This window comes from Myxine glutinosa, chromosome 2, assembly GCF_964187855.1.
Source record: "Myxine glutinosa chromosome 2, kmMyxGlut1.1, whole genome shotgun sequence".
NCBI lineage: Eukaryota > Metazoa > Chordata > Myxini > Myxiniformes > Myxinidae > Myxine > Myxine glutinosa.
The window spans coordinates 14,490,973-14,512,125 of record NC_136262.1 but is presented as its reverse complement, the minus strand read 5'-3'; the positions used below and the strand labels follow the sequence as shown (position 1 = coordinate 14,512,125).

Genomic DNA, 21,153 nt, shown 5'->3' with positions numbered 1-21,153 from the left:
ACACAGAGTCCAGGAGCAGATGGATTCGCCTGGGTAATGTGGGCACAGAGAGAGATGGGTTTGGGACACAAGATTTTGAGGCAAACACAGAGTTGAGGCATTCGGCTTTGTCACGTGCGGTGTGAACTGTGCAGCCATTTGAGGTAAGGTAGGGGATTGAGGAGGAACAAACACCAGAAACGGATTTGACCAGACACCACCAGGATCTGGAGGAAGGAGACAGGTTTGAGAGTTCATTCCTGAGTGTGGAGAGATAGTGCTTCCTGGCACTCCTGAGGGTAGACACACAATTGTTCCGAGCTTGGTGGAAGGAACTGAGATTGCCTTCAGTTGGATTAGCCTTCCATGAGGTGAAGGCAAGTTGTTTCAGGGCAACTGCCTCACCACAAGATTCTGTGTACCATGGACGGGAGGAAGGGTATGACAACTGAAGACAAGATGGGATGAATCTCTGCATGAGGGAGAGCAGTTTACTTTGGAAGAATTCCCAGGAAGAGTTGATGTCAGAGGCAGTAGAGATGGGAGACCAGTCCAGATGATTGATGGCTGCTCGAAGACTGTGCCAGTCGGCCTGAGCGAAATGCCAGACTCGTTGACACTGAGGAGGCTCTCTGAGAATGGCGAGAGAGACGTCCACTTTAACAAGCACATGATCAGAAGAACCGATTGGAGCAGAAGAAGAGCAGCAGACATTTGCAGGGAAGTTTGTCATAACCAAGTCTAGAAGAGAAGATACTCTATTGACTGAGATCCGGGTCGGGAAATTGATAGATTGCGTCAGTCCCAATGAGTCGCAGAAGTCCTTTGCTGAGATGCCATGGCTGGTGAGAGAGGAATCCACACCCAGCCAGCTGGCATGATGACAGTTGTAGTCACCACATATGAGGAAGAGAGAGTTGGGATGAGTGGATCGAAGTTGGTCCATGTTGTCAGACAGCGAAATGTAAATGGAGTCATCACTGTTTGGAGGACGGTACAGAACACATTTGAACAAAAGGTGGGAGCGGAGAGGAAGCCGTAGCCAGAGGTACTCCTGGGGGTGGGGTGGTGAGAGGGCAGTGCAAGGAGAGTGAGGAAGAGAGTTTTTGATAAAGATAGCAACCCACCACCAGGACGAGGCTCAGGTCTATCATACCGGAGGAGGGAGTAACCGGGAAGAGATATTAAGGAATCAGAGACATCTTGAAGGAGGAAAGTTTCTGTGAAGCAGATCAAGTCTGGATTGTCAGAAGCAACCTGAATACAACAACAACAACATGCATTTTAAGGCCATTTTCCCTGCTCGAGCGGGGGTTAGCCTTGCGGTCCCCATGACAATCTTCTCCATTTTGCCCTATTTTCTGCATCTCTCCTTGTTAACCCCCTTGCCCGCATTTCTTCTTCCACCATCTTTAGCCAAGTCTTTCTCGGTCTTCCCCGTCCTCTACTTCCTTCTACATCAATTTCCATCACTCTTCTCAACCAGTCACTTTCATCCTTCCTCAACACATGACCAAACCATCTCAGCCTGTTCCTCTTCACAGCATCAATCACAGGCAATATTCCCATCATCTTTCGCAATTCATCATTTGTCTTCCTCTCTCTCAACGATACTCCGCACATCCATCGAACCATTCGCATTTCCACCCTTTCCAGCCTTAGTTGCTGCTCTATGTTCATTACCCATGTCTCGCTCCCATAAATCATAACACTTCTCACACATGCAGCATACACCTTTCCCTTCAGCTTCAGCAACACTCTCCTCCTCATCAGCACGCCACTCAGTTCCCGAAACTTCTTCCATGCACATCTCACTCGAGCAACCGTTGCCGAGTCTGATCCACCTTCTCCATTCAGCATGTCTCCGAGGTAGCAAAATGTTTTCACACCTTCCAGCTTCACGCCGTCTCCAAGATCCAACTCAACATTTCCTCCATCTGCAGCTCCCTCTGTGCACACCTTACATTTGAATGTAGCTGCCACACTGGTAAATGACCCTCTCGGACCACTACATTTTTGATGAACCCACTCAGCGCACATTGTACATTGAATGGAGTTCACTCCGCCACCCTTCCTGCACACAGCACACGGCCACTTCCCAGTTTCTCAGGCCACTTCTCAGAAGCAACCTGAATGGAGAGATCAATCAGGTTTGAGTGAAGGCCCCGGATGTTTGAGGTCCATACCGTCAATGAAGAGGGAGGGGGGCATCGGGTGCAGGACAGGGGAGGGGAGCGGTAGGGTCAGATGAAGGATGAGAGGGGGAGGTAATAGTTGATAGTGTGTCAGAGATTACAGAAGAGTTACAAGAAAGAGAAGGATGAGGAGGACAAAAGATTTGATGGTGATGGGATGAGGCACAGTGAGGGGTTGTTTGAGGAGGGGGGGGGGGGGGCAGAGGAAAATAGAAGGTTGGAGGAGGTGGAGATATGAGATAGAAGTGAGACGAAGTGGGGAGGAGGCAGCTTTGAGGAGGAGTGGGTAGGGGGGAGAATTGGAGAAAGATGGTCGGGGAGGGGGGGGGGGGGGGGGAGATTTGAAGGGAAGGTGTTGGGGAGGGGGAAGTTTTGAATGGGAGCGATTGGGGGGGGAGTTTTGAAGGGGAGGGGCAAGGGGGGAGATTTGAAGGGGAGGGGCAAAGTAGGAGATTTGGAGGGGAGGGGTGAGGGGGGAGTTTAGGAGGGGAGCAGCGAGGTGGGAGATTTGGATAGGAGTCGTGAGGGGGGTGTTTAGGAGAGGAGGGGTGAGGGGGAGAGAATTGAAAGGGAGGGGGGTGGAGGGAGTTTAGGAGGGGAGGTGTGAGAAGGGAGTATAGAAAGTGGATGATTAATGAAAAACGAGCATTTATAACAAATTGGCTTTTTTGGCGATTTTCAAGTCAGAGATCCGTTAAAAAACTATAGAGGAGGGGTGGAATGAAGGTGAGTTTAGAGCATGCGGGGAGGAAGAATTGTAAGAGACAGTTCTTGGTATTTGGCCTAAATCTCTGGCTACTGACACCTCAATAAGCAATGCCAAATTTTTTATATTTTTGTTTCAACCCAAGTACTAAATCCAGTCGCAATGTTTGCATTTCTACGTTCATGCTCCATGGGCTCACCACATCATACGTCAGCATTACTTCCTCCTTTTGAGTGATTGCTTTTGGTTCATGTTTCCATGAGATTTCTGGAAGTGGGTTGTTGAATTTTTTGCTGATGTTCCATTGGATTACTTTCCAAACTCTTAATAATAAATTAATTTAACCACAAAAAACATTCCCAGGAACACCCCGAGTACAACCAGCAAGTTTAATTTTATTCTGTCTCGCGGTTTAGGAGTGCGAGACAATATACCAGACGAAGAGACAGTCAGAGGTGATTCTCTTTTTATGACAGATGATCCATTAAATTGTGAGAATGAAGGGGAGGGCAGGCAAAAGTCATTAATTGAGAAATGGAAATTTGAGAAAGGCATAGATCGTATGAATGACAAAGGGGACAAACTAAAACCATTCTCGCATTTGTGAAATGACATGCACTGTATAATGCAAATTAATGACAGTCTAAAAGTACTCACGTATTTGCAGAAGTACCTACATTTTTAAACAATGTGTATGGCTTGTAACGTCCTCCTTCAGCCGAGTCGTTCTTCACTACTTCCCAGGTTGAATAAGGACTTTTGCTGAATACAGACGATCTTCTTTCTCTATCCGATGACGAAAGACCATTTCTTCTGCGATGTCACTGCATAGAAAAAACACAGAAACACAAAAAGCTAGAACTACTTCATAGAACACTTTACCCCGTTCTGTTGTTCCACCTTCCAGAAGAAGGAACGGAGTCTGGCAAGGGATCAGGATTCATGGATTAAGGGGTGTTCTGAAAATTTTGTTCCGAGGGCTCTTTTCAGGATTGTCACTGAACCCTGGACAGTTTCCAGCTTTAGTTAGTTTGTTGTCCTATTCCCATGAATGGGTTTTAAGAACTCTTCGAGGTTCTTCCATCATTCCCTTGGACTTCAATTATCACTCGTACAATTTCGGCATTCTTCAGCTTCCAATATATTTTAACTTCATTTTTCTGTTCTTGGTATTTGGCCTAAATTTCTGGCTACTGACACCTCAATAAGCAATGCCAAAAGTTATCTTTTTGTTTCTACCCAAGCACGAAATCCAGTCGCAATGTTTGAATTTCTACGTTCACGCTCCATGGGATCATCACATCATAGGTCAACATTACTTCCTCCTATTCAGTAATCACTTGTGGTTCATGTTTCCATGAGTTTTCTGGAAGTGGGTTGTTGAATTTTGTGCTGATGTTCCATTGGATTACTTTCCAAACTCTGTTGTGCCTCTGGGTGTACAGCTGTTCTAACATGATATTTTTACATGTCGATAGGAGGCAGCGACTCATACTTTCTGTTTCTATCAAGCTGAAAGTACACCTGTCCGATTGACTCAGTCCCGCCATCTTCTTATAGCCATTTGTATGGTGTCGTTGTTGTTTTGCTTTAATAATGATTCGTTCTCCATCCCAGTTGACGTGATCTCTTCTTCGCCATTCCAATGACACTTCTTTGTCCACACCCAATCTGTCCAAGTCTTCTTTATATCTCCCTGATCTTTTGTCATTTTCATAGTTGTCAGTGTATAATTGTTGATATTTCACTTTATACTTTTATTTTGTCTTTTTTGCAATTATTGGGGCTGTAGTTGTTGCTGTGTCGGTTTCATGTGTGGCACCTTCTATTCGCACTTCTCTTTTGAAATTATTTTTCAAGGTGGGTTAGGGATACCTTTTCTGGCTTGCTGTCTGTGTTTGCGTAAAATTGGATTCACAAGTCTGTTGAACTTTTCACATACTCAGCTAATCTTACAGTTGTCACTCTGTGCACTTCGTTAGGTTACATCAGGTCACTAACTCCTTCACGTTTCAGCCGGTACATTCTCGAGATGAATTGGGTTTTGTGGACCATTTTGTGGATAGTGAGGACTTTCCTTGTTGTGATACCTCATTTGTTGATTTCTGCTTGTGGACATTTTATTATTCTGCAACGCTGCTGGAACACTGGGACTGCACGGTGGCTTTTGGCTTTGATTTTGTTTCTTGGGGGAGGTACGTTTTGAGGATTATCTTCGTTCACCATTAGTATTCTTTGGTATCTGTTTCGTACAGTTTTCGTTTGTCATATTTTGTGTCTGCATGTGAGTGTGTGTTTTTGTGTCTTTGTGTGTGTGTCATATTTAAGTAAAAAATTCAAATCGAATGAAAAATAACAATCTCAGGTAAAGTTATCATTCGGTTACCTACTTTGTCACCTGTTCCAGATGTTAAAAAACCAAAATCGGAACTTGTGAGGAACAGGATCCATTGCAGCTAAAGTCTGAAAATCTACTCCTTTATCCCTTCACTGACTCCCCCATTAACACATTACTCCCATTAACACATTAACACATCCCATTATGCTCCCCATACCTTTTCCCCCACTTCCCCTCCATTTATCTACTCCACAGTCATATTAAACACCCAATCTGCCAAATTCCTACAGTCATCCCTGAATCTACCTCAAATTGAGCAATTTCAGATATTCTGTCACACAATCTCCTTTCATCCAGTTGATGGGCAGGTGATGGTGTTAATGAAAAATAATTAAGAAATTGCAATAAGAAACAAACCACAACAAATAAATAAAGGCAATAGCATTGAACCAATGATGGCAGCTGATGGTTCACCTGCTTGAAGATGTTGATGGTGCTCCTGGTTTGCCGATGCTCGGGCTTCACCTGAAACAAAAGGGGCTTTTCAATTTATTTAACCACAAAAAACACTCCCAGGTACATCCCGAGAACAACCAGCAAGTTTAATTTTATTCTGTCTAGCGGTTTAGGAGTGCGAGACAATATAGCAGACGGAGAGACAGTCAGAGGTGATTCTCTTTTTTATGACAGATGATCCATAAAATTGTGAGAATGAAGGGGGGAGGGCAGGCAAAAGTCATTAATTGAGAAATGGAAATTTGAGAAAGGCATAGATCGTATGAATGACAAAGGGAACAAACTAAAACCATTCTCACATTTGTGAAATGACATGCACTGTATAATGCAAATTAATGACAGTGTAAAAGTACTCACGTATTTGCAGAAGTACTTCCATTAAAAAAAAAAAATTAAATTTTAAATTTCCAATTAAATTTTTTTAAATTTGAAGATTGTTGACGCAAATTGCTTTTGAATCTACACTTTGTAAGTTGGCTGGTATACGAAAAATAATACAGGTTTTGGCCAAAAGACAATATCTCTGAAAATTGTTTGGAAGTTTGCTGCTCTTGAAGAGTCATGATTGAAATGGTTTACGAGGAATCTATACAGTGCCTTCAGAAAGTATTCACACCCCTTGACTTTTTTCACATTTTGTTCTGTTGCAGCCTGAATTTAAAATAGATTACTTGAGTTTTTTTTGTCACTGATTCACACATAATGTCAAAGTAGTATTTAAAAAAAAATAGAAATTCTTACAAAATAACTACAAATGGAATACATAAACATCTAATTTACACGAGTATTCAACCCCACCCCCCCACCCCCCCCCCCCATGAGTCAATACGTTGTTGACGTGCTTTTAGCAGAGATTACAGCTTCGAGTTTTCTTGGGTATGTTTGCAGCACCTTTGCCAATCTGAATTTGGGGAGTTCCTCTCATTCCTCTTGCAGATTTGATCAAGCTATTTCAAGTTGGATGGGGAGCGTCGGTGAACAGCAATCTTCAAGTCTTTCCACAGAGTCTCAATGGGATTGAAGTCTGGGCATTGGCTGGGCACTCAAGGACTTTAATGTTCTTGTTCTGAAACCATTCCAGTGTTGCTTTGGCTGTATGCTTGGGGTCATTGTCCTGTTGGAACGTAAATCTTCTCCACAGTCGAAGGTCTTTTGCACGTCTGAACTAGGTCTTCCTCAAGGATTTAGCTGTATTTGGCTCCAATCATTGTTCCCTATATCCTTGCAGTCTGCCAGTCCTTGCCGCTGAAAAGCATCCCCATAGCATGATGCTGCCACCACCATGTTTCACGGTTGGGATAGTGTTAGATGGGTGATGAGCTATGCTCGGTTTCTGCCAGACATAACGTTTTGCATTCAGGCCAAAGAGTTCAATTTTCATCTCATCAGACAAGAGAATATTTTGCCTCTTACTCTCAGAATCTCTCATGTGCCTTTCTGCAAACTCAGCAAACTAAAGAAGAAACGAATTATAGAAAAACAAAGACATTCAGAAGAAAAAATTTCAGAAAAAGAAGAAAAGAAGAAAACGAATCAGAAGAAACGAAGTTCCGAATCCGAAAGTTCCGAATCCAGAAAGTAAACTCTCTGCTCACTTGCACTCTTTCATTCCTCTTTTCTCCGGCCTCTGGAACAAACTCCCTCACTCTCTTCAATCCCACTCCTCCCTCCAGGTCTCATAAACGGCTGTTCACCACCATCTCTTATCTTCCCCCATCCGAAACCTTGCTCTTTTCTACCCCCATTAATTCACCCCAGATCCACTTTTTTGAAATACCAACTTCTTTCCTGGAAGTCCTTGCAGTGCCCATGTGTTTTATACCTCTGCCCCTCCCCTTCTCTCCCTCCCCCTCCACCCCCCTGTCATGCCCCTTCCCCCCAAGCCCCCTCCCTCCCACAGATCTCCTGATGTCGCTGTTCTCGACTGTTTTACTTGTGTGCTTCCCTCTCTCTCACCATCTTGTCTTCCGCTCCCTTTATCATAAGTTTTATGTGTCAGTTTGTTTTTATGTGATTTAATATTAGCTATTACACGAGCCTCGATCTTGTATACAAAAAAAAAAAAAACTCCGGCCATGCTGTCATGTGCCCTTTGATCAGGAGTGCCTTCCATCTGGCCACCCTCCCATTAAGCCTAGATTGGTGAAGTGCTGCAGAGATTGTTGTCTTTCCGGCAGGTTCTCTCATATCAGCCAAGGAACTCTGTAGTTCTGTCAGAGTAGTCATTGGGTTCTTGCTCACCTCATTGGCCAAGATCCTTCCTTCCCGGTTCCTCAGTTTGGTCGGACAGCCAGCTCTAAGAGTCGGAAGAGTCTGGGTAGTTCTTCTTTCTATTTCCTAATGATGGTGCTCTTGGGAACTTTCAACACTCTCCAAATTTCTTTATACCCTTCCCCAGATCTACACCTCCTCAGAATTCTATCTCTACAGACAGTACCTTGGACCTCATGGTAGAGTTTCTGCTATGACATGCACTGTCAACTGTGGGCCCTTATCTAGAAAGGTGTGTTTCTTTCTATATCATGTCCAATCAATTGAGTTGGCCACAGGTAGACTCCAATCAAGTTGTAAAGACATCTCAAGGATGATCAAAGGAAATGGGATGCACCTGAGCTCAATGTGGAGTGTCATAGCAAAGGGATTGAACACTTATTGATTCAAAACATTTCAGATTTTCATTTTTATTTATTTTGTAAAAAATGCGAGAAACTTTTTCCACCTTTATTTACCCATCATAACGAACAACTTCCATGTGAAAAACAAATTCGACAAATTTTTTAAATTTATTTAAAATACAAATCTAGAATATCTTGGCACTGTATATTAGACGAGGAAAGTCTTAGTTTGGTGTTGCACTCTTTAATAATAATCAAGCATTAATTATATTCAAGTATTGATAATATTCAAGCTTTAAATTTAACAAGCATTAATATTCACTCTTATGCGAAGATCTAGTCTATTGTGGAATCACATTGTTGATTTATCACTGTGCGGTACCGAAACAGTCACATTCACTCCAATGCAACAATGCTGTCATAATAATCACAAGTCAATATTCTGCATTACACTCTTACGCTTCTGTCCTCCATGTTAATTTACTGTTCTCTTCATGGCTTTTTCCATCCTTGAAAGAAAGTTAAAAAATCACACTCAAGCGTTTTGATTGATATCTTTTCTGGGATGTCGCTATTCACGATGCCCTCAAACAACAGTTCACCTGTCTTCTCATCGAGTGGACATCAGGTTGTATTGGGTTTGCGATGTAGGTGGAGTGTGTACCCTCATGGATTTGGTAATTGGTTTGGGATGTTTGTGGATATTGAACATGTAAGATGGGCCAATTGGCCACCTCCTGTTTTAAGAGTTACTTTTATTTCCTTGCAAGGAACATCCTTACCGATTGGCTTTAGTTATTCCAATTATTTCTCAGAATATTTGAAATTGACATCCTTGTAAAATGTAATAACTTCAACCACCAAGCTATTTGCAAGCCTCAGGTAAATACAGTACCAGGAGAAAATATTTCATCTGATTTGTGGTGTTGATTTTTCTTACCTCTGCCTTTGTTCACCTCACTGTCAATGCTGGTGTCTTTTTAGCCGCGTCGCAGACGCTGGTCATAGAGTGCCCTCTGCTGTTGTTGTTGTTCTTCTTGTTCTTGTTCTTGTTCTTGCAGAGAAGACAAAACCTCAAAGCTCCACCCATTCTGGGAACCATAGCTCCACCCATTCTGGGAGAGGCTTCATATAAACAAATATCCACCATTTTATTAACTCGCATAGCTTTGAGGCCTGTTTTGTAGGCCCGTGGTGTCTTCCTCTCTCACACAGTTTTATTTCCAATCAAATTCGATATATCATTTCATTTTTCACAGTCGCTAACATAGTTTTAGACTCGGTTGGAAAAAAACGGGAAGAAAATCCGATGAAAGTTGCCCTTTATAGAACGAAATGAATTCTCAAAGGCCTGTAACTTCAATTCCATTGAGATATATTTTTTTAAAATCGCGGCATGGTCAGTCATACACCGCCCGAAATAACAGACGGGAAAATGCCGAGATATATATATATTTTGTTTAAATCGCGGCATGGTCAGTCATACACCGCCCAAAATAACAGACGGGAAAATGCCGAGATATATTAAAAATTCGTCCATTTGATGACAATCGTCACGATGAAATATTTAATTTATACGTCGTCACAATAATGTGGAGAGAGGAGCATAGCTTCGTTCACGTGTCGCCACATACGGGAAATTGCCGAGATATATATTTTTTAAATCGCGGCATAGTCAGTCATACACCGCCTGAAATAACAGATGGAAAAATGCCGAGATATATTAAAAATTCGTCCATTTGATGACAATCGTCACGATGAAATATTTAATTTATACGTCGTCACAATAATGTGGACAGAGGAGCATAGCATCGTTCACGTGTCGCCACACACAGGAAATTGCCGAGATATATATTTTTTAAATCGCGGCATGGTCAGTCATACGCCGCCTGAAATAACAAACGGGAAAATGCCGAGATATTTTAAAAATTGGTCGCCACACACGGGAAATTGCCGAGATATATTTTCACTTTGCACAAAAATAACATCAAGTAATCGAATCAATAGATATGTCCTGTGCCTATAACATCGACGTTATAGGCACAGCTGCATCTAGGCTTTGTGTAACATCGAAGTGGGTTTTGTTTTAATTAAAACTTTTTGTACTTGTTCTTCATCAGATGTGAACGAGAAAAGGAATGAGATTTCAACTTCAGAACAAAAAAGTATATATAATTTGATATAAATGTGTCAAAGGATATGCCTGGATAGGATTTGGATCAGATATGTTAAATGGATATGCCTGTGTCAAAGGATAGGATTTGGATCAGAACTCTGGTCTGACTCTTACCATTGTAACAGCATCTAAATGGACATTAACGAGCGCAATTTGATCACTTTCCGACAACTCGCACACAAATTCATTCTAATATATCTAAGTTATAAGATTCACAAGTTTTTCAGGTTTCAGTGTTGAAATTTGAACACAGTACATCTATCTATAATTCCAGTAATCTCTGTCTGTACGTTTGTACGTTTGTCTGTGACCGCTGTTTCTCGACAACCACGGGTCCGATATACTTTTAACTTGCCAGGTATATTGCTGGGGACCCGAGGATGTGCCTTTTCAAGGTTTCATATTAATCGGACAATTACTTACCGAGCTATGTCCAAAAAACGATTCAACCAATCAGAGAGCAGCGAACGATCGCGTGTGCCGGCGTTGCGAATGGACCAAACCATTCCATGTAAATAGAGGGGGGGGTTCTGTGGTCGTTGCGAATGGACGAAACCATTTCATGTAAATAGAGGGGGGGGATTGTCACTGTACTCGCAAGCCGTTCGCTTTGGCGTTGCGAATGGACCAAACCATTTCATGTAAATAGAGGGGGGGGATATAATTTTAGATAGATATATAGTACGGGCATATATATAGTACGGGCATGCCCTAGTTCACATAAATAACAGCATGTAGTTTTTGAGGAAAGCCTTCATACCCATGCAAACTTCAAAAGGTCGAGAGGGGAAAATGTTGGTTCATTCATTCGAGCTTTCAAATGCTCTTCCAGCTCTTTTTCAGGAATATCGTTCTTGATATTCTTGTTATCATTGAAATGTTGTCGAAGAAACCCTTTTTGTTTAGCTCTCAGTAAGAGAGCATGTTTATGTTTTGACAACCCGCTGCTTTCTTTCTGCAAAACAAACATTTATTTTGTAAATTAATGGCAAAGGTCAAGATGCAGTCAGACATGGTTTAAACTTCCACACAGGGAACCCCAAAATGCGGTATTTGAATGCAGGTGGTCTCCTAATGCAGCCAAGCCAAAAAAGAAATTATTATTCCAAGCAAGCTGAAACTTATCTGTCGAGGCAAGCAAAAATAAAAAAAAAGGAAAAACAAACATAGGAACCCAGCCCATGGCTGTCATTGACTTATTCCTCTCTCTCACCACTCATTTTCCCAAACATTATGTTGTTTCTTCCCAAAAATGAGTCCAATAATCCGATCAAAACCTTAAATGTTGTGAAGTCTGTTCTGTGAATCTGTGTCAGTGTCAGTCTGTGAATGTTGTGAATAACTCCAAGAAGTTCTGTCACTCAAGCTTTTGGGTCTCACTATCTGCCATGATCTTTCCTGGGAAAACCACATTTCAAATCTGGCCTCCAAAGCCAGTCGCCGACTGGGCATCTTCCGTCGTGCGAAGTCCTTCCTTGGCACACCTGAGCTCCCCACCACATACAAGGCTTACATCCGCAGCTCAATGGAATACTGCTCTCCCCTCTGGGCTGGTGCTCCTGCCTCACACCTAGCTCGTCTTCACGCTGTTGAAACCAAAGCGTTCAGAATCATTGGAATCTCCCGTGATGAAGCTACCTCCGAGGGCCTTTCACTTACTCACCGCAGGCAGGTTGGTGGTCTTTCTGTCTTCTACCGACTCCTCTCCGGCCTTGCTCCTCCAGCTCTCTCTGGGCTCTGAAACCCAAATATTCCTAAAGGTCGCACAAGATCTGCCTGCAGCCCTCTTATGGTTAAACTGACAAAATCAAGACCCTCTGCTCACCTTCACTCTTTCATTCCTCTTTTCTCCCGCCTCTGGAACAAACTCCCCCACTCCCTTCAATCCCACTCCTCCCTCCAGGTCTTTAAAACAACTGTTCACCACCATCTCTTATCTTCCCCCATCCAAAACCTTGATCTGTTCTACCCCCGCTAATTTCATCCCAAATCCTCTTTTTTGAAATACCAACTTCTTTCCTGGAAGTCCTTGGTGTCCTTGTGTTTATACTTCTCCCACCCCCCCCCCCCCTTCCCACCCCGCCTCCCCCCAAGCCCTCTCCCTCCCACACATTCCCGATGTCCCTCACAAATGTTGTGTTTATGTGCTTCCCCTTCTGTCCCCATCTTGTCTACCGCTCCCCTTTTTATACACTTTGTCTGTTTGATTTGTTTGTGTGATAAATGTTAGCTCTTTCACGAGCCTCGATTATGTATATATAAAAAAAAAAGTCTAATTCAGTGGCAAACTGAGGCCTTATCCTTCAGCAATTTGTCCAGTAGCATTTTGTTGCATGGCTACTGCATCTTGAACCCACTGGTCATCTGTTTTGGTCACAGGAGACATGGTTTGACACGTCGCTCATGAGACGACTGCATTTTTGTCCAAAATGTTCTGAATTTGAGTTTTGATGACCATAAGATCTTCCACTATTTTGCGAGGACTATTTATTTAACAGTTCACTCATGCTTCTCTTCCAATTCAATAACTTTGAGTTGCTTGCCAAGTGCAAAACCAGAAGATGTCATCTTGGGTGTCAAGTAAGCATGACTCATCCGTCAAGTTTTAGCTAACCTGGAACAAAAAATTGTTCAGGTGAGGTATTCGTATCACGCAGTGTCCATCAATGAGTCAGTTCGTCGTCAGTCAACAACAACAACAACAGGCATTTTGAGGCCATTTTCCCTGCAAGAGCGGGGGTTAGCCTTGTGGTCCCCATGACAATGTTCTCCATTTTGCCCTATTTTCTGCATCTCCCCTTGTTAACCCCCTTGCCCGCATTTCTTCTTCGACCATCTTTAGCCAAGTCTTTCTCGGTCTTCCCCGTCCTCTACTTCCTTCTACATTCATTTCCATCACTCTTTTCAACCAGTCACTTTCATCCTTCCTCAACACATGACCAAACCATCTCAACCTGTTTCTCTTCACAGGATCCATCACAAGCTCTATTCCCATCATCTTTCGCAATTCATCATTTGGCTTCCTCTCTCTCAACGATACTCCACACATCCACCGAACCATTCGCATTTCCACCCTTTCCAGCCTTCGTTGCTGCTCTACGTTCATTACCCATGTCTCGCTCCCATAAATCATAACACTTCTCACACATGCAGCATACACCTTTCCCTTCAGCTTCAATGACACTCCCCTCCGAGTCAGCACGCCACTCAGTTCCCGAAACTTCTTCCATGCACATCTCACTCGAGCAACCGTTGCCGAGTCTGATCCACCTTCTCCATTCAGCATGTCTCCAAGGTAACAAAATGTTTTCACACCTTCCAGCTTCACGCCATCTCCAAGATCCAACTCAACATTTCCTCCATCTGCAGCTCCCTCTGTGCACACCTTGCACTTGAATGTAGCCGCCACACTGGTTAATGACCCTCTCAAACCACTACATTTTTGATGAACCCACTCAGCGCACATTGTACATTGAATGGAGTTCACTCCGCCACCCTTCCTGCACACAGCACACAGCCACTTCCCAGTTCTTTCCACCTCACCACTTGCCATCACCTTCGTTTTTCCATACATTCCTGTTGTCTCCATACATTCCTTCCACTTGTTCATCTTCTCCTTCAGTCCATCCATACTTTCTGCAATCAACACCAGATCATCTGCATACAACAACTGCCACGGTAAACCGTCCTTTACGTTCTGAGCCAGCACCTCCATCACAGCTACAAATAGTAGTGGATCGTCAGTCGGATGGTATGTAATCGCTCGGATATTCTTCTCTGAAACTACACACACAATTTCAATGAAACTTGACCACAACCTTCATCATCTATGATGTACCAAAGTGTGCTAATGGCATAAAAAAATTCGGGGTCTCAGGTACTTTACGGAGGGTCAAAATGGGTCCAGGTTTGACCCCCTTCCCCCCCAAAACAGCTATTTGCTTTCTTCTCCGAAACTACACACAATTTCAGTGGAATTTGAGTACAGCCTTCATCTCCCGTGATGGACGAAATTTGTTCACGGCATTGAGAACTAGAACGGCACTCTTTGATTTTGTGACAATGACCGATATGCCTGCACCCACATTATTACATTATTATACATACCTATACCAAGTTTGATTTAAATCCCTTCAGCTGTTTTCATGTATCACATGTTTACCAGCCATGACCTCTTACCGCTTTGCTTGACCCCATGATCTAATCAGTTCACCTTTGCGTCATTATACATTACTTGTGCCAAGTCTGATTGAGTTCGCTTCAGCTGTTCTTAAGTTATCGTGGTAACAAAAACCTATTAGACTCTGACCTTTGACCTCTTGACCCCCAAATTAAATCAGTTCATCTTTGCATCATAATACATACCTGTACTAACTTTGGCCAAAATCCCATCACTGGTTCACAAGTTATCGTGGTAACAGGATTTGTACCGAACATGAACTCTGACCTTTGACCTTGTGACCGCAAAATATAATAAGTTCATCTTTACATCACTATATATACCTGTATCAAGCTTTACTGAGATCTCCTTAGCTGTTCTCAAGTTATTTTGGCAATGAAAACCTATCACGGACGTACGGACAACCCAAAAACATAACTTCTCAGTTCAGAGGAGGCATAAAAAACTAATCAGGGTCGAGGGTGGTCTAAAGGGTGGTAGGGGGGAGTCTTGACTCCCACTCCCCCTCTCCCTCCCCCCCCACTCCTCCACCAAAAAGAATAGGTATTGCTTTCACCTCTGAAACTGCACACACATAATTTCGATAAAACTCGACCACAACCTTCATCACCTGTGATTCTAGAACTCATAGTCCTATTTTCACCATACTTTGTAGAACTTCTGAGAACCAAGGCCTCCTGATGCCTTGCAAATCCCATCAATAACTGCATAATAGGTAGGTCATTTTAAAGCTCAAAGGTCATTACAATTCTGGGATCGCTACTTCTGACTTCATGTCAAAATATTCACCAGATTTAGATATAACTTGGTTGGCATCATCTCTGTACAGTGCTTTCACAAGTTTGTTCAAACCATCGGGTAATTTACATATTTTGTGGGTCATCCACGCCTACCAGTGGTTCCTTTTTTCTACCAGGTGAATGCAGGGGCATTGCCGTAAGTTTGGTCGGACAGCCAGCTCGAAGAGTCGGAAGAGTCTGGGTAGTTCTTCTTTCTATTTCCCAATGATGGTGCTCTTGGGAACTTTCAACACTCTCCAAAATTTTTTTTTTTTTTTTTTTTGTATACAAGATCGAGGCTCGTGAAAGAGCGAACATTAATCACACAGAAAGACAAACAGACACATAAAACAAATAACATCGGGAGCGGTAGACAAGATGGGGAGAGAGGGGGAAGGACACAAACACAACATTTGAGAGCAGGGACCGAGAGACATGGAGACATGGAGAGATCTGTGGCAGGGAGAGGGCTTTGGGAGGGAGGCATGTGAAGTGGGGGAGGCATGTGAAGGGGGGGGGGGGGGGTGGGAGAGGTATAAACATATGGACACTGCCAGGATTTCCAGGAAAGAAGTTGGAATTTCAAACAAGGTGGATCTGGGGTGAATTAGTGGGGGTAGAAAAGATCAAGGTTATGGATGGGGGAAGATAAGAGATGGTGGTGAACAGCTGTTTTAAAGACCTGGAGGGAGGAGAGGGATTGAAGGGAGTGTGGGAGTTTGTTCCACAGGCGGGAGAAAAGAGGAATGAAAGAGTGAAGGTGAGCAGAGAGCCGAGATTTCGGCAGTTTAACCATCAGAGGGTTGCTGGCAGATCTTGTGCGACCTGTAGGAATATTTGGGGGACAGAGCACAGAGAGAGCTGGGGGAGCAAGGCCGGAGAGGAGTCGGTAGAAGACAGAAAGGCCACCTACCTGCCTGCGGTGAGTGAGTGAAAGGCCCTCAGAGATAGCTTCATCGCGGGAGATTCCAATGATTTTGAAAGCTTTGGATTCAACAGCGTGAAGCCGAGCCAGGTGTGAGGCAGGAGCACCAGCCCATAGGGGAGAACAGTATTCCATTGAGCTGCGGATGAAAGCCTTGTATGTGGTGAGGAGCTCAGGTGTGCCGAGGAAGGACTTCGCACGACGGAGGATGCCCAGTCGGCGACTGGCTTTGGAGGCCAGCTTGGAAATGTGGTTTTCCCAAGAAAGATCATGGCAGATAGTGAGACCCAAAATCTTGAGTGACAGAACTTCTTGGAGAGGATTGTTGAGAAAGTAGATGGGAGGGTTGTCCAGTCGATCTTTTCGGAGAGACATAGTAAGAGAGTGAGATTTGTCAGGATTGAAAGACATGTTCCACTTGTTTGACCAGTCTGTGATTTTGTCCAGGTCTTCAGAGAGTGAGGAGGCTGCAGTCTGCCGATCTGAGGGAAGAGGAATGGAGCGGCAGAGAGTGGAGTCATCAGCAAAGAGATAGAGAGGATTTTCCAGAGAGTCGGAGAGATCATTGATAAAGACCAGAAAAAGCACAGGGCCCAGCACACTTCCTTGGGGAACTCCAGCCTGAACAGGAAGGGGAGATGAGAGAAATCCATTCAGGGCCACACGTTGACTACGACCAGAGAGGAAGTCCGCAAGCCATGCATGGAGATTTCCATGGATACCATAGGAGGAGAGTTTGGTGAGCAGAGCTGGGTGCCAGACCGTATCAAAGGCCCGTGATATGTCAAGGGAGACAGCTCTGATTTCCTGTTTGGCATTGAGGACCTCCATCCATTGTTGAGACAGCAGAAGCAGCATGTCCAGAGTAGAGTGACCTGGTCTGAAACCAAATTGATGATCAGAGATCAAGCCATTGGAGAAGAGGAAAGATTTCATATCCGATGCAATGATGGATTCCATGACTTTGCTGATAATTGGGAGCAGGCTGATTGGTCTGTAGTTGCAAGGATCTGTTTTTGCACCTTTTTTGTGTAAAGCGGTAATGTTAGCTGATTTCCAGGATGCTGGCAGATGACCTTGAGCCAAAGATAGGGTGAAAAGAACAGAGAGAGGGTGAGATAGAGCGGCAGAGCAGGATTTTAGGACCCGTGGGCTGATGCCGTCTGGTCCAGTTGCAGAATCAGAGTCGAGGTTTGACAAAAACTCCTCCACCTTGTCAGGAGAGAAGGACACAGAGTCCAGGAGCAGTTGGGTTTGGGATTAAGGATTTCGAGGCGAACACAGAGTTGAGGCATTCGGCTTTGTCACGTGCGATGTCAACTGTGTGGCCATTTGAGGTAAGGGAGGGGATGGAGGGGGAACAAACACCAGAAACGGATTTGACCAGACGCCACCAGGATTTGGAGGAAGGAGACAGGTTTGAGAGTTCATTCTTGAGTGAGGAGAGATAGTGCTTCCTGGCACTCCTGAGGGTAGACACACACTTGTTCCGAGCTTGGTGGAAGGAACTGAGATTTCCTTCAGTTGGATTAGCCTTCCAAGAGGCAAAGGCAAGTTGTTTCAGGGCAACTGCCTCACCACAAGATTCAGTGTACCATGGACGGGAGGAAGGGTAAGACAATTGAAGGCGAGATGGGATAAATCTGTGCATGAGAGAGATCAGTTTGCTTTGGAAGAATTCCCAGGAAGAATTGATGTCAGAGGCAGTGGAGATGGGAGACCAATCCAGACGATTGATGGCTGCTTGAAGACCGTCCCAGTCGGCCTGAGTGAAATGCCAGACTCGTCGACGCTGAGGAGGCTCTCTGAGAATGGCCAGAGAGATGTCCACTTTGACAAGCACATGATCAGAAGAACCGATTGGAGCAGAAGAAGAGCAGCAGACATTAGCAGGGAAGTTTGTCATAACCAAGTCTAGAAGAGAAGATACTCCATTGGCTGAGATCCGGGTCGGGAAATTGACAGATTGTGTCAATCCCAGTGAGTCACAGAAGTCCTTTGCTGAGGTGCCATGACTGGTGAGAGAGGAACCCACACCCAACCAGGTGGCATGATGACAGTTGAAGTCACCACATATGAGGAAGAGAGAGTTGGGATGAGTGGATAGAAGTTGGTCCATGTTGTCAGACATTGAAATGTAGATGGAGTCATCACTGTTTGGGGGACGGTACAGAACACATATGAACAAAAGGTGGGAGCAGAGAGGAAGCCGTAACCAGAGGAACTCCTGCGGGTGAGGAGGAAAGAGAGCAGTGCAAGGAGAGTGAGGAAGAGAGTTTTTGACAAAGATAGCCACCCCACCACCAGGCCGAGGCTCAGGTCTATCATACCGGAGGAGGGAGTAACCAGGAAGAGATATTAAGGAATCAGAGACATCTTGAAGGAGGAAAGTCTCTGTTAAGCAGATCAAGTCTGGATTGTCAGAAGCAACCTGTATGGAGAGATCAGTCAGGTTTGAGCGAAGGCCCCGGATGTTTGAGGTCCATACCGTTAATGAAGTGAGAGGGGGAGCATTGGGTACAGGACAGGGGAGGGGAGGAGTAGGGTAAGATGAAGGATGAGAGGGGGAGGTAAGGAGAGCAGTTGATAGTGTTTCAGATGTTGCAGAAGAGTTCCAAGAAAGGGAAGGATGAGGAGGATGAAAGGTTTGATGGTGAAGGGATGCGGCACAGTGAGGAGTTGTTTGAGGGGGGGCAGAGGAAAGTAGAAGGTTTGGGGGGGTGGAGGTATGAGATAGAAGGGAGACGAAGTGGGGAGGAGGCAGCTTGGAGGAGGAGGGGGGAGGAGAGAGAATTGGAGAGGAATGGTATGGGGGGAGAATTGAATGGGAGGGATTGGGGGGGAGTTTTGAAGGGGAGGAGTGAGGGGGGAGTTTAGGAGGGGCGGGGCAAGGGGGGAGTTTAGGAGGGGAAGGGCAAGGGGGGAGTTCAGGAGTGGAGGGGCAAGGGGGGAGTTTAAGAGTGGAGGGGCAAGGGGGAAGTTTCGGAGTGTAGGTGCAAGGGGGGGGATTTGGATGGGAGGGGCAAGAGGGGAGTTTAGAAAGTGGATGATTAATGAAAGACGAACATTGATAACAAATTGGGTTTGTTGTGATTTTCAAGTTAGCAATCCGATTCAGAACGATGGAGGAGGGATGGAATGAATGTGAATTTAGACCATGTAGTGAGGGAGACGTATAAGATATTGAATTTCTTTTTTTTGAAGTGGAATGAGTTGGAGAGGAAATTGAGAAAAGCCTTTTAAATAGGAAGAAAAACAGCGTGTTGTAATATACCACTGAATAAAACACAGAAGGGGAAAGGTTAAACATATTTAAATAATATTTAAACAGAACTATGAACAATCTTATATGCACAAAAATACCAACGGGGGGAGAGCCGAGAGGGACCACCACGAGTCACGTGAACAGGGCAAACGGTGGATGGCAAGGAGATAATGGGGGTGGGGCGAACAGCACACCTGGACAGAAAATACAGGATGAGACAACAGTACACGTGGAGAAAAGAAAATAAATGTTTTTGTTTTTTTTGTTTTTTTTGGGGGGGGGGGGGGGGGTGGGGATTTAGAACGTCAGACAGTATTATGTTCGGGGTAGAAGGGAAAAAACCAAGAGCCAAGCAAAACACGCTTAAGTTAACAAAACACCGACGGGGGTACAACTACAAGGCCACACACGAGGAGCAGAACACGATTAATTAATTACGAGTTACAGGAAATTCAAACCAAAACTAACTATAATCAAACAATATCGCATGGACGATAAAATAACGAGTTGAAATTTGACAATCTATCTGGGGAAATGGGGGAGAAACACGTCGTCGAAGAACGAACGAACGAATAAGAATGAATAAACGAATGAGCACAGAGAAGGTAATGTCTTTTTTTTTTGTTTTTTTGAGTTAAGATTTACATAAGGAAGTAGGCTTTGGGGTGGAAAGACTGCGAAAACAGAGAACGAAAGTTATTGGATCACAAACGACAGGCGCTGAGAGAAAAACAAAGCCTCAAGGTTGTACAGTGTACACTGTACAAGGCCTCAAGACGACACGAATTAACACGATTTTCAATACAGGTATGAAAGATTTGCACCGAAAATCTTTGTCGGGACAATATACGTACATACACCATAAAAGAAATACAGTTATAACGAAAATACAAATGGGAACAATTACTTAACTTCGATTTCGATGGAGAGCGTGTGGAGCTGCGAAAAAACGAACCCTCGCCAGCAAGACCGGAAAAGGAAGTTTGATACCCTTCCCCAAATCTACGCCTCCTCACAATTCTATCTCTACAGACAGTTCTACAGACAGTACCTTGGACTTCATGGTAGAGTTTCTGCTATGACATGCACTGTCAACTGTGGGCCCTTATCGAGAAAGGTGTGTTTCTTTCTATATCATGTCTAGTCAATTGAGTTGGCCACAGGTAGACTCCAATCAAGTTGTAGAGACATCCAAAGGATGATCAAAGGAAATGGGATGCACCTGAGCTCAATTCAGCGATCGATCGGGATTCGAACCCAGGATCCTCAGATCCCAAGCCGGCACCCTAACCGCTAAGCCAACACCAGGCTTGAAGCTTTAAATTTAACAAGCATTAATATTCACTCTTATGCGAAGATCTAGTCAATTGTGGAATCACATTGTTGATTATCACTGTGCGGTACCGAAACAGTCACATTCACTCCAATGCAACAATGCTGTCATAATAGTCACAATTCAATATTCTGCATTACACTCTT

At 44.1% G+C, this 21,153-nt stretch overlaps 1 protein-coding gene across 1 annotated transcript in view; it reads right to left on the bottom strand.

The window, feature by feature from the left end:
* The window catches only part of LOC137422026 (uncharacterized), a 219,178-nt gene that overhangs the window by 13,407 nt on the left and 184,618 nt on the right, over window positions 1-21,153 (bottom strand). The window contains exons 24-27 of the mRNA XM_078772997.1: window positions 11,286-11,480; window positions 9,290-9,403; window positions 5,693-5,743; window positions 3,558-3,704 (exon numbers count right to left, since the gene is read on the bottom strand). The gene's annotated coding sequence lies outside the window, so the exon portion shown is untranslated. The remainder of the gene's footprint in view (window positions 1-3,557; window positions 3,705-5,692; window positions 5,744-9,289; window positions 9,404-11,285; window positions 11,481-21,153) is intronic.